We start from the raw sequence: 13,938 nt of genomic DNA, 5'->3' as shown, positions 1-13,938 counted from the left end.
GTTACAGTGGGTGATAATATTGTCACAAGGAAAGATGAAATTACATACCTGGGTTCTATCCTAGAGGCAAATCTTTCCTTGTGACAAAATGGCATCCAATGTAATAAAAAAAGTCAACCAAAGAACAAGATTCTTGTAACGGATCTCCTCTCTGGTAAACAAGAATACTCTGAAGACTCTAGCAGGAGCACTCATTCAAGGGTACTACGACTATGCTTGCACCTCATCGTACCAAAGCACCTCAAAGGCACTAAAAACAAGATTACAAACATCACAAAACAAACTGGTCAGACTACTGCTTGACCTTACTCCTAAAACCCACCTCACCCCTGCCCATTTTGACAACCTAGGATGGCTTAGAGTAGACGACAGAGTACAGCAACTTGCAATGGGCCTGGTCTACAAGATACACTACACCACGAAGGTACCCATGTACATGTCGAAATACTTCCCAAAGGTCAGTGAATACCATGACCACAACACCAGAGGGAGTTCCACAAATCATGTTCAACCCAGATTCGGCACAAACAAGGGTCTAAACACGTTTTGCAATTATGCCACATCAATGTGGAACGCACTACCCACAGCCGTAAAAAAAAGAATTTGAATCCCTACCCACCTTCAAAACCGCTCTCAAAGAGCACCTACGGGAGGCTGCAATTCGAAACTGGCCCCCGTAAATGTCTGAACCCAGACTCCCACCCACCCTCCCCCTCGTATGTATATATTTACTGTTAGGATCTCTGTTTAACAGTACTGTATATTTGCATATCCTGTATGTCACAAATGTAACAGTACTGCATATCTGTATGTCATAAATCTCATGATTAGTTTAAATTAAATGATTAGATTAGATTTTTTATATCTGTATATTGTGTATGTCATAAATGTCATCATGAAAATGGGGGACCCTGATGTAAACAAGACAAAAGTCTTTCTCTGGTCTGCATCCCCTTAACAATTGTATTGAGCTGTATTGTACTGTACCCATTCTGCAATTTGTTAATTAAAGTTATCAATCAATCAATGTCGACAATAATACATCTCACCCTTTCCTCTCTGTAATAGTTAATAAAAAAAACAGCCAGCCAGGTCCCGAAAATAATCTTGTTCGTAGTGATACCAATTGTGAGGGAAATTAACCTGATCAATGAGTATAGACCAGGGGTAGGCAATCCTAGGCACGCGTGCCTGCATAGGCACGCGGGGGCATTTGCATAGGCACAGGGGGCAGCATTAAAAAAAAAGAAAAAAAACGTTTCTCTTTTCTTTTTTAAATATTATAGTGAAATATTTTGCACTATTGTCGCATTTATCTTGTTGAAATCCTCCCACAGGTTATTTTTACTACCACATATTTAATTGAGACCCTTTATTTGTTTATTATTTCAATTGAGCTGGAAATATATAATAATAATGCAGGACCTGTTCAGAGGTCTTTAATTGGCATGCAATTATCCTCAACACACACACCGGAACACACACACATGCATTTGCTACATCATTCAGTAACATTTGCAGAGCCTTATAACAAAAACATTATTACGGTCACCATTGTGACCAGTGGGATTAATCAACAAATTGTATTATTTATTTTTCTATTTCATTGAACATTGCACATGTTAAAAGTAGGGCTGTCAGTTTATCGCGTTAATTAGATTAATTAATTACACAGCAAATTATCGCGTTATGAAAATTAACTCAAAATGTATTACAATTTTTTTTTTTTTTTTCTTTCTTTTTTTTTAATAACTTTTTTTTTATCTCATTCATTCCATAAGAACGTAGAATACACATTACAGACTTTTTTTTATATGGTCCATTTGCATGTTCTTGGTATCTGATTCTAGGGACATCTATGGATCTCAGGGAATGTATTCCCAGTGTCCGAAATACTGTGTCTGTTACTAGGCTTGAGTAAATTGTAATGAACCAAATGAGAATATCAATAAAACATTTTTTTTATCTTTGACTGTGAATAACACTATGCTCAAATTGACCAGACCTGAAAAATCTAAGCAAATTAATAGATGGAAGATGATTAAACAGAAGGTTTTGTAGATACAGTACTGAATTCTGCCATCCGGACACATGCAATTTGAAATATGATTATAGAATATAGAATATCAGGCATAAAATGGTTATGCGATTAAAATGCGATTAATTAGATTAATTAATTACAAATCCTGTAATTAATTAGATTAATTTTTTTAATCGCCTGACAGCACTAGTTAAAAGCAATTTTTTTTACTCAAAATGTGAGTATTACCAAGTCAACTTGTGTTCTTAAAACAATGACAATAAATATAGTTTTATTAGGTTGAAATAATGTGGTTGTGTACTTATTTTTCTGTTAACTTATTATGGATTGAAAACTGAAAACCTTGATGCACAGTAACTGAACTCGATATTTTTAAGTTCTGGTAACTTATTATTATAAAAAAATGTACAGTGTAGTCTTGCGATCAATCAAAACGTATTTACACGATATACCTCACATTCACCCTCCATTCACATCTTGGTGTTCTCCTGGTGTTCTCCATTAGGCCTGTAGGTGGAGCTATGACAGCACACGTACAGTACACACACCAATGGTGTGTGATGTGTCCAAAAATGTATGGGCAAATGTGAGTGAAATGGTCGCACTGTATGCAGCTGTTTGTCTGCATTGCATCCCCCCCCCCCCCAACTCAGATTTAGGGTTTATACAACCATCATAATAATATTGTTAATAATAACAATAACAATAATGATGTAATAATGTACAAATTATCATTAAAAAGACCTGATTATGAGAAGAAAAAAAATACGATGCAAGGAATATTGTTGAGGCACACTAGTTACAACTATATTTCAAACAGGCACTCCATGTCAAAAAGGTTGCTGACCCCTGGTATAGACAGTCAAAGATAGATTTGGTAAAACTATAATAATGTAATAATAAAATTAAGTAAAAACATTTAAATTTGTGTCGCCATTTTTTATTAATACATTTGTATTCTCAACAAACCGTGCAATTTTTTTTTCCCCCACTGCTCTGTTTTTGAAACAAGACTTTGTTGGAGCGTTGGTGCTATACCACCCAGGCATAGTATACAGCAACTGTTGTGTGGCCTGAAATCAAGTGGACTAAGTAGGGATCGTTCTTAGGTCATGCTTTTGCAATGCAGGCTATTGAGCTCAAGCAAAACAGCCCCTTATGACAGATTTTCAGCAGGAGGCCGCTTTGAAAGGTGTGGTAATTACAGCCCATTAGTGCTGCCCTCGTGTCCACCATGGACATGCATGGTTAATCGTGAAGTAGCGGAAAGGGGAGGGCTGGAAAGATGGATTGGGGGATATATACAGTAGATGGGAGGGACAAAGAGCATGATGGAGAGAGAGAGAGGTGGGGTGTATAGATGGGAGGGACAAAGAGAGCGATGGAGAGAGGGGGGGGGGGGGGTGCAGAGGGGTTGCGGCTCTGCGTACGTAATGGAAAATCATCCAAGATTTACATGAAACACAGGAAGTGCTCTCAATTGAGCCTGATTGCTCAGGCCTCTCTCTCTCTCTCTCTCTCTCTCTCTCTCTCTCTCTCGCTCTCTCTCTCTCTCTCTCTCTCTCTCTCTCTCTCTCTCTCTCTCTCTCTCTCTCTCTCTCTCTCTCTCTCTCTCTCTCTCTCGCTGTGTGTGTGTGTGTGTGTGTGTGTGTGTGTGTGTGTGTGTGTGTGTGTGTGTGTGTGTGTGTGTGTGTGTGTGTGTGTGTGTGTGTGTGTGTGTGTGTGTGTGTGGAGGGAGGGGGGGGGTACAATAGCCACAAGTGTTGATACTAGTTCATGTTATTCCACTCACAGTTTGGCTTTAGTTGGGAAGACATTAAAAATGAAGTGACATTTTTCTTGTATTTTCTTGTAACCTATGTCAAGAACAAGTGAGACACCAAGACAAATATGTAAATGTATATTTACAAGAATATTCATATTTACAGAAATTGCATATCTAATGAATCATTGCATCAGCCTTGCAGCTTTTATATGTTATTCCTAAAATCATGTGAAATAAAGTATGTGTCTTGACTGAACCAGATCTATATAATCCCAGAACTCCTTAGACCATGACGTGACGTCTCACCGTTCAAGCCTTTGGGGGATAAGCTTTGCAGAGTAAATATCCAGATACTTCCCTTCTATTAAGAGTCACCCTTTCAATGCCACGGAACCTGAAGGATGAGATGTTTCTTTAACAGTTAACGGAACGTAGACCAATCTCAGTCACTCTTATTGTCTGGGACCAAATTCGGTCACGCCCCATTTTGCGCGACATCCAGGCTTTTTTTACTGTCAGCATTTGGGAATTTCATGTCAGCAGGTAGATGAAGTGAAATTATACTTATTTTAGAATATATAAATAAAATGTCATGAGTTTTCATCTATATTTAGTCATCTAATAGTCTTTAGAATCTAAAGACTATTAGATATGAACCTATGTACCAGTAAAAAGTGGGAATCTCTAGAATGTGTTTTGGGCGACGGTGTTTACGGAAGTGCGGGTAGCCTCTCAAGTTGACGATACACAACACTTTCTGTTGTCAGTAGATGGCAGCATTGGTTTAAAATTAAAAGGTGAAAATGGTATGACTACAACATGAATACAATTCCCAAGACCTTTAACACAGGTCACAGGTCACAGGTTAGGAAAACGCGATCTGAACAGCGTTAAACTATTAATGGGACCTGAGTACAGTGATCGAGAATGGTCACCCAATTATCTTAACAAAAGTGCATCATTAGCATTATGTTTGTTGTCTAAACGGGAACATAATGGTACAATTTAAGATTTGAATGTTATCCGCATATAAAGGACAAATAAAACATTGTTAATTTGTAAGAAACCTCAATGAAAACAGTGCAGGGTAAGGTATATTAGCTATTGTTATGAAAATGTGATAGAATCCTATAAAAATGTGGACGCATTTGGTCACCGTGACGTTAAGGTAAAAGGGTTATGTTTAGGGTTAAGGTAAGATGGTTATGGTTCGGGTTAAGGTAATGTAAGAGGGTTAGATTTAAGAGGCTTATTAACGTAGGGCTGTGAAGCAGGCTCTATAAATGTCCCAGTGGCCTCTTTGTGGAAAAGCACCTTCTCCTGGGTTAGGGATAGGTAGACTGCCCTAAACCTTCTACTGGGTGCAGGGACACAGTGTGTTCTCAGTGGTCCCTTCTATCTAATCGTGAAATACTTAAAGCTGCAATGACACCTTTTTCACATTTTCAAAACGTCTTATGACCACCTGCCATCAGAACGCCTCATTGAGTCAGAAAACAGCCCTTGCAGTCCCGTAGTTTTGAAACCATGGAACCAGTCAAAAGGTTTTCTCTGTACACACTCTTTAGAATTGTTCTAATACAAAATGGGAGCTCCAATGAGAACAATTACAATGTCGGTTACATTAAGCCCTTCTGTCGTTTTCCACATTGAAGAAACGCACTGTTTCACTCTTTTTGTCTTTGCTTTTTATACATTTTTTATTAGATTTTTCTTTTAAATTATTTAAAAATCATTATTATTACACTTTTTTTTAACACAGTCAAACTAGATTTGCTGCTGCGTTTGTAAAATGTCATGCCTCTTCCCTGAATCATGCTTGGCAGTGGCCACATATAGCACAATAAAACCTTCAAATAAATACCAATAATTTCATTATGGGGCCACTGAACACCTGCAACCCATCTCCTCGTGACACGCAATATAACAATTAACGTCATCCGCTACAGAAATGCAATAATGAATGCAGTACAAATCATTATGCAATAGATTATCCTTTGCTGCAGATGTGTATTTCAGAAAGAATCATGCAGTGGTCGCTGCAGAGAAGAAGAGAGAGGAAGAGAGCTCGGGACACCAGAGGTCAGAAACACCATACAGTAACAACACCTCCATAACAAGAGGTAGAGAGGTGGCTGGTTTGAAACCCGGTGCTGAAGGATTGTAATTACAAGGCTTGTATTACGTCTACAGTGCCCAACAAAACATTTAAGGCGGGAAAAACCATACAAAATTAATTGTTATTCAATATACAAAAAGTGTTAAATTGTTGTCTTTAAATTATTCCACACTTAAACTTAGATCTTCACAGTTGAGCATGTGTGATGAGGTAGAGCTTAATCTATGCAGTGAATTCTGACAGCTCAGCACATAGAATGCTGATGCATTGAGGTGACAGTCACACTATATAGCACAAGCACTGGATGTATGCACTGTAGTGTCCCAGCTTGTTAGTGTGAGGTATATTTAATAATGTTAGTTATTAACAATAAGTTACTTTAAGTCAATTTAGGTTAAGAGTTAATATGGCTGTATATTGAAGATATCTGTCTTCACTTTCACATGAGAGTGGAAGGTCAGTTTGCCACATCAACAAACCTTTTGTTAAGAAAGACAGCTAGCCTATTGAAATACAAATCTAGAAAGTTTCACCAGAAGGTAGGCTTTTGTTCTCCAGCCAGATGGTCAGGAGCAATCTATTGTCTCTATTGAAAATGAATATCCAGGGCGCCCCAGTGGCGAACCACATATCGCGCTCAGCCGCGACACGGCCGACCCGGGTTCGATTCCCGAACCCGTCGTTATTTGCCGAATGTCTTCCCCCCACTCTGTCTCCCATTCCTCCTCTGTCTCTATCTGCTGGACTGCCCAGTAGAAATAAAGCGATAAAACTCCAAAAAATAAACCGTTAAAAAAAAAAAAAAAAAAATAATATCCGGTTGATGAGAAAATAACAAGTATTAAATGTAATTTCAAATGTAACCACTAGGAGCAAATGTGTGCGATGTAATGAAGAGGGGAGGTGTCAGTCTTCAGTTTGAATTCATTGGTTGAAATGTGTAAATGAATACACCCATATTGAAATTATTTGACCAATAGGAGAAAGAAGGGGAGTGACATTATTTTGTATTTAAACAGGAACAAAGTTGGAGATCAGTGTGAATGGGTCCTACTAATCATTACAAAGTACCAGAAAATACCCCAAAGTACCCCAAAATACCCCAAAGTACCCCAAAATATCCCAAAAGACCCCAAAGTACCCCATACCCCTAAATACCCCAAAGTACCCCAAAATACCCCAAAGTACCCCAAAGTATACCAAAGTATACCCTAAAATACCACAAAGTATCACGGAATACCCCAAAGAACCTCAAAGTTCCCCAAAGTATACCAATACCTCAATGTACCACAAAATACTGGCTCAGAGGTAGAGCAAGTCAACTAATGATTATGGTCAATGGTTTGGTCAGTGGTTTGAATCCCAGCTCCTTCTGTTCACAACTTCACATGCCAAAGTGTCCTTGGGCAAGACACTGAACCCCAAATTGCTCCCAATGAGCACCTTGCATGGCATCTGGCTGCCATTGTTCTGTGAGTGCATGTGTGAATTGGTGAAGGAGAGGCAATTATAAAGCTCTTTGTGAAGGTACAGTAGGAAAGCGCTATATATGTGCAGTCCATTTCCCATTCCCAAAGTACCACATATTTTCAAAACAAATGTTTATTTTAATATATTATAATCTCCAAATGTAATAACATCTGTATTGAACACTGAACAAACAGTATATAAAAAAAAACTTTGATAAACATTTTTAAATTTTAAATTTTCAACAATAACAACACAACATCAACAACAATAATAACAACTGGAATTGTACTGAGGGGTACAATTCCCTGACTGTATTGATAAGTATGGTATCATTAAACCACTACCGCTTTATGTACTTTAACTACTGGCCATACAGTACACGATATCTAAATATGATGAACACTTTCCCACAATGAAATCGGTTCCAGACAAAGGTAATAATCAAATATTTAATATAGCAAAAGGTACATATGATATTTACTATTACATTTATGATTTGAATGCACTTGTAAGGCAAATGAGTACTCGTAGGCAAATCAACACTGAATGTCCAATCTCTGGTTACGCAGGAAGCAAGTATACAACCTGGCTCTTAGGGAATTAGATCTATGGTCACTTAATGATATAGCGGGATAATTCTGGAAGGGGTCCTCCCGGTTGTAAGCCGGCAGGGGGGGTAGGAGAGCCGTCGGTAGTAGACCGTCTGGTCAACGATATCTAGGGAGACTTCAAGTACAGAAGACAGTGCAGTAGACTCTTGATCCGCAGATGAATACACCTTGGTTCTCTTGTAGGCTGTAGCTCCACAATGAAGAAGAAGCTAGGCGACCTCAGTCTCTCTGAGCGCCGACTCAACTTGACTCCTCTCGGGGGTAAATCCAACACTCACAGGCGTCGGCGATTATCCGCTCCACAAATCACAGTACCAAAGCAAATATATATTCCAGCCGCATAGGGCTCAGCAGTCGTCGGGTAGGTAATCCAGTGTACATGTCCCTCGGTCCTCGCCTAGATCTCCTCGGATGAAAGCGCCATGTGGTCGGCCCGGCCTGGATAAGACTCTAGATAACACGAGGAAGCGTTGGAGATGCTGGTCACTTTAGAACTCTAACCGCACGATGCACCATACACGATAGACTATTATTACTTAATAGAAATACGTCGCACTCGACGGTACAGTGCCAAACTCTGACAATTCAGTTATTAATTCGCACGAGGTCTCAATGCTATTCTAAGGCCAAACAGGCCATACTACACCGCACGTGGTATCGTGGGTGAGGCTTCACGTTCTGTTACTAAGTTGGAAGAAGGGTAAAGGACTAAGGGATTTCTACATTTACTTGCGCCATATTTATATGCACGGTGAACAAATAGTGCCACTCTCATTTCGGTAGCCATATCCCTGAGCGGAGCCGGGGCTAGTACGGACATGTCTCGTCGGTACCTTTGAACTTGACGCCAGGGGCTGGTCCCCTGGCGCCTGGTCCTTTTGTCCAATAAGAGAATGAACTATTATGGGCTATAGTAGGCTAAAGGGATATTCCGTGTATATGTACAAGGAATATACAAGGGATATCAAACGATATACAAATACTATTCAATATATATCCATAAATAAATATATATATTCGGTTTAATCTGATCCTTCGTAACAGCCGCCCCCTAATTAGTCCCACCTAATTAGCTAAGCAGAGATAGATTAACCGCACTGTCCACTACTCAATGTCCGCTGTGAGGGTCAGTCAGTTCACAAAGTCATGGGGTCATGGTCGTCATCAATAGTATCAGGGAGCCTTGGCAGTTCTATTAGCCTCGCCACGTGTCGGGTGTAGGTCCGCCCTTGGACGAGCACTTCAGCTGCTCGGACCTTTCCATCGGCACCGGTGATCACTTTGCTTACGCGGCCAGCCGGCCACATAGCTCGGGGTAGTGACTGGTCGATAATCATGACGACTGTTCCTTCTGTCAAATTGTCTTTCTCTTTCACCCATTTCTGGCGGGTCTGTAGAGACGGTAGGTAGTGGAGTAGGAAGCTGTTCCAAAACTTGTCAGCCAATACTTGACTGTACCTCCACATTCTTCGGCCGTTCGCTTCTTCAGGCCTGTACATTGTCTGGGGTAGCGCGGGGTCCAGCCGCCCCATCAAGAGTGTGTTGGGGGTGACTGGGTCGACATCTGCTACATCACTTGAGACGTAACCGAGGGGCTTTGAGTTCAATACTCCCTCGATCTCCGCGAGGACTGTCATTAAGACTTCTTCCGCCACGGTCTGGGCCCCAAGCACGGCGTACAGGGCTGTCTTTATAGAACGTACTTCTCGTTCCCAAGTTCCACCGAAGTGAGGTGCGTTCGGGGGATTAAACTGGAAGTCAATCTGGGATGGAGCAAGGTGGGTCTTAAGTTCTGGGCCCATAGCTTGGAAGCTCTCTCTCAGCTCTCTTTCTCCGCCTTTGAAGTTTGTCCCGTGATCAGACAATAATGTAGACGGTTTTCCTTTCCGTGATGTGAATCTTCGGAAGGCCATAAGGAATGAGTCTGTGCTCATGGTTGGAAGGAGTTCGATATGTATCGCTCTGGTGGTCATGCATTTGAATACAATACCCCACCGCTTCTCGGTTCCTCTTCCTTTCTTTATATACAGCGGGCCGAAACAGTCCATACCGGTGGAGTGAAAAGGCTTGTCGCCGAGTCGGAGGCGACAGGGAGGTAGGTCAGCCATCCGGGGTATACTGGGCTGGGCTCGCCACTTACGACAGTCTAGACAGGTTCGCTGGAAGCGCCGCACTGCTTCTCTCCCTTGCAGTATCCAATAACGACGTCTGATCTCCGCGAAGACTCTCTCTGCCCCTGCGTGGTGCACATCCTCGTCGTATTTCTTTATGATCAGCTCTGTGACCTTGTGTCGGCTGTTCAAGACTATCGGGTACTTAACGTCATCCGGTAAGTCTGGGGCTCTCCGCAGACGACCACCCACTCTGATGAGACTATGGGCGTCACTCTCGGGGGCTAGGTGGACCAGTCTGCTGTCTGATGGGACGGGCTTTGCTCCCTGTAGACAGGCTAGCTCGTCGGGGAACGAGTCTCTCTGGGCTCGTTGTAGTAGAAGAAGTTCTGCTTCTTCGTAGTCAGCTGCTGAAATGTCAGTCGTGGGCTGAACCTCTGGGTGGTGCCACAGAAATGTCTTTAGCTGCGCACTCTGTAGGGTGAGGCAATCGTCTATGTCGGGGTCTGTGGAGACGAGTGTGTTCAATCCACAGAACATAGGTTTCTTGTTTTCGGCCTCCTCTTTACTCGCCTCCCGTGGGGTGGGTGTAGGCCACTCTTCTTCTGGGAGCTTGAGAAACTCTGGTCCGTCACTGTAGAGGTTGTGACGGGTGAGGTCATCCAGGGACATTCCCCGGGTGATGACGTCAGCTGGGTTGTGTTTGGTGTCCACATACCTCCAGCTCGCTACTTCTGTTAACTCTTGAATCTCGGTGACTCTGACTCCCACGAAGACCTTGTATCTGCACGAATCAGACCGGATCCATGTGAGTACGGTCGTGGAGTCTGACCACAAGATTGTTCTTTGCACCGGGATGGTGAGTTCACGTTGGATTAACGTGGCGAGCTGCGCTCCTGCTAGGGCTGCGCAGAGCTCTAGACGTGGGATAGATTGTTGCTTTCGTGGGGCTATTCTTGAGCGAGCCAGGATGAAAGCAGTATGTATTTCTCCTCCCTCCTCTCGGGCACGCAAGTAGGCCACCGAACCGTAGGCTACTTCGGAGGCGTCGCTGAATACGTGCAGGTCCATCTTGCATGTCTCTGGCCTCACTGTGGGTGGGAAGTAGCTGCGGCGTATATTAACACCTGGGAGTGAGCGGAGTTCCGTCTCCCACTCTCTCCATGTGGATGCAAGGTGTTCGGGTATGGGATCGTCCCAGCCCTGGTCCTTGTCCCATAGCGCTCTTACAATCATCTTTGCCCTGGTGGTGTAAGGTAGAATACATCCCAACGGGTCATATTGTCTGGCGAGTGTTCTGTATACACTCCGTCTGGTGGTCGGTATTGCCGTCGACCTTCCCTGCTCCTTGGTCAGGGGTTTGTGTCTATAATGGAGCGAGTCTGTTTTGAAGCGCCAGACTAGTCCTAGTGTCATTTCTTGGGCTTCTCCTGGGATGGTCGCCATCCAGGTGTCGCTGCTCGCTGCCTTGTCCTCGGGGGAGAGGCTGCGCAATACTTGCGGGTCGCTGCTGGCCCACTGCCTGAGATCAAAGCCGCCTTTGATCAGGGAGGCGCGGAGCTTGAGTAGAAGAGCCTCGGCTTCTTCTGGCGTCGAGACGCTTTGTAAACAGTTGTCCACGTAGAAACTATTTGTCACACTTTGTCGGACCTCTTCATCTGCTGCTGGGTCCTCTGCGACGTGTTTTTGTAGTGCAAACGTAGCACAGCATGGGCTGCATGTGGTTCCGAAAGGGAGGACTTCCCATTGATAGATGGCTGGGTGCTCATCTCCGGTCCTCTCTCTCCATAGGAACCGCAGCAGGGGCTTGTCCTCCTCCACTAGTCTCACCTGCAGGAACATCCCTTTGATGTCTCCGCTGATAGCCACCTTGTCCTGGCGGAAGCGTAGTAGCACGCGTAGTAGAGAGGGGCCGAGTGTTGGGCCGGGCAAGAGCTCTTTATTCAGATTTTGTGATCCGATCTGGTAGCTGCAGTTAAACACAATACGATCCTTGCCGTTGTGGTGGACCTTGTGGTGCGGCACGTACCATGATTCGGTCGTCTGATCGGCCTCTTTAATGTCAATTTTCTTTATGTGTCCCGCTGTGATTAGCTTGTTAATCTCAGCGCGGTACACAGCCTCTTGAGCGGGGTCTTTGGCTAGGCGCCGCTCTGTGTTCAATAGATACCGCTCCGTCGCCTCTTTTGTGGCGTGAAAGGTGGGCATTCCCTCTCGCCTCAGGAGTGGAGTTGCGTATCTCATCACTCCGTTGACTGTGACTCTCTTTGTCCCTTGCTCGAGGAGGGCTATAGCGTAAATATCTTCCTTAGAACGAATGTCTTTCTTTTCGTTCTTAAAGGGCATTGTCTCTAGTGTCCATAGCCTCTCGACATGCTGCAGGAGTGTGGTGTCTTCTTCTGTCGCTCTGGAGTGGAGGCAGCTAGTGGCTGCTGTTCGGTTAAGAGACTTGGCGAGGGGGCCTTGTAATGTCCATCCTAGGCGGGTCTCGACTGCTGCAGGACAACCTCTGGGTCCTGTATGGACCCGGTCTATCGGGACTATGAGGTCTGCATGGTCGGAGCCTATCAGCAGGGTCGGGGTGGCACCGTCTATGAGCGGGATAGGGAGTTGACGCAGGTGCACATATTTATCCATCAGCTTGGCGATGGGGTAGGTGTACTGCGATAGTCCTATTTCTTGGCTGGTGAAAGCATTAGTAATCCTATGCCGTCTCTCGGGCTGCCCGCTTGCTGCGATAGTGAAGGAGACATTCTCGCCCTTTATCGTCTTTAGATCTCTTCTTATTGTCCGAATCGTCATCTGGTTCTCGCTCCCCCGCAGCCCCAGCTGGGCCGCAGCGGACGCGAGGAGAAGGGTCTTCTCTGACCCGTCATCAAGGACGGCGTAAGTGTTACGCGGACCACCTTTAAGAGCACCTGGGCGCCGCTGCTGCTAGCGGGGTCAATGTACATAACACTTGCCTTTGTGCTGCTGGATGGTGCAGGCTTTCTTCTGTTACTGTCGTGTAGGACATCTAGGTGGGCTCCGTCACACCGACTACACCTCTTCTTGAGGCGGCACTCGGCTGCCATGTGACTGCGCGCACATCGGTAACAGCGCCTGTTGGACTTTATCCATTGACTCACTTCTTCAGCGGTCATCTTCTTGAACAGGTCACATTGTGACAACCAGTGTTCCTTTTCGCAGTACGGGCACACCATCTTCCACTTCTCTTTCATCGAGGGGGTACTGTGGTTCTTGCTGCTCGGTACTGATTCTGATTGGTGCATGACAGTCACCGATCTTCGGCCATCGTTTGCTCTCCTAGGTCCCTCTCTGGAGCTTGGTGTGCTCCGCACGAACGGATCCAACCGTAGGCTGCTGACTTCTCTCGCCAGGAAGTCGGCTAGGTCTAGGAGGGATGGCTCGGGACCGTTAGGATCACGGTGGTCTCTTTGCCGCCTGAAGCGCTCCTGTCGGGCGGGCGGCAGCTTCTCTAAAATCCTCTCGACGTTCGAGTTTGCGTATAGTTCATGCATACCCTTTTCTCGTTGCGCCCCCAGCATCCCTACCAGGGATTGTACTTTGATGGACAGGTCGTCTAGTGAGCGATTGTCTGTTGCTGGGGGTAGGCGGTCAATATGCCTTATCTCTTGTATTACGTAATCCCATATACGTCCATATCTTTGGTCTAGTGCTGCTAGAGCCGCTGTGTATGGGGTAGTAGAGGTGGCATAGGCCAGCGCTATGTTGTGCGCTCTGGGCACTTTCAGGTGCTTCAATAGGATAGCATACTTGTGGTGTTCATCAGCTACATCCACCATCATTGTCTCTAAGCA

This window comes from Notolepis coatsorum, assembly GCF_963971535.1.
Source record: "Notolepis coatsorum genome assembly, chromosome: 8".
Classification (NCBI taxonomy): Eukaryota; Metazoa; Chordata; class Actinopteri; order Aulopiformes; family Paralepididae; genus Notolepis; species Notolepis coatsorum.
This window is presented reverse-complemented; position numbering follows the sequence as displayed.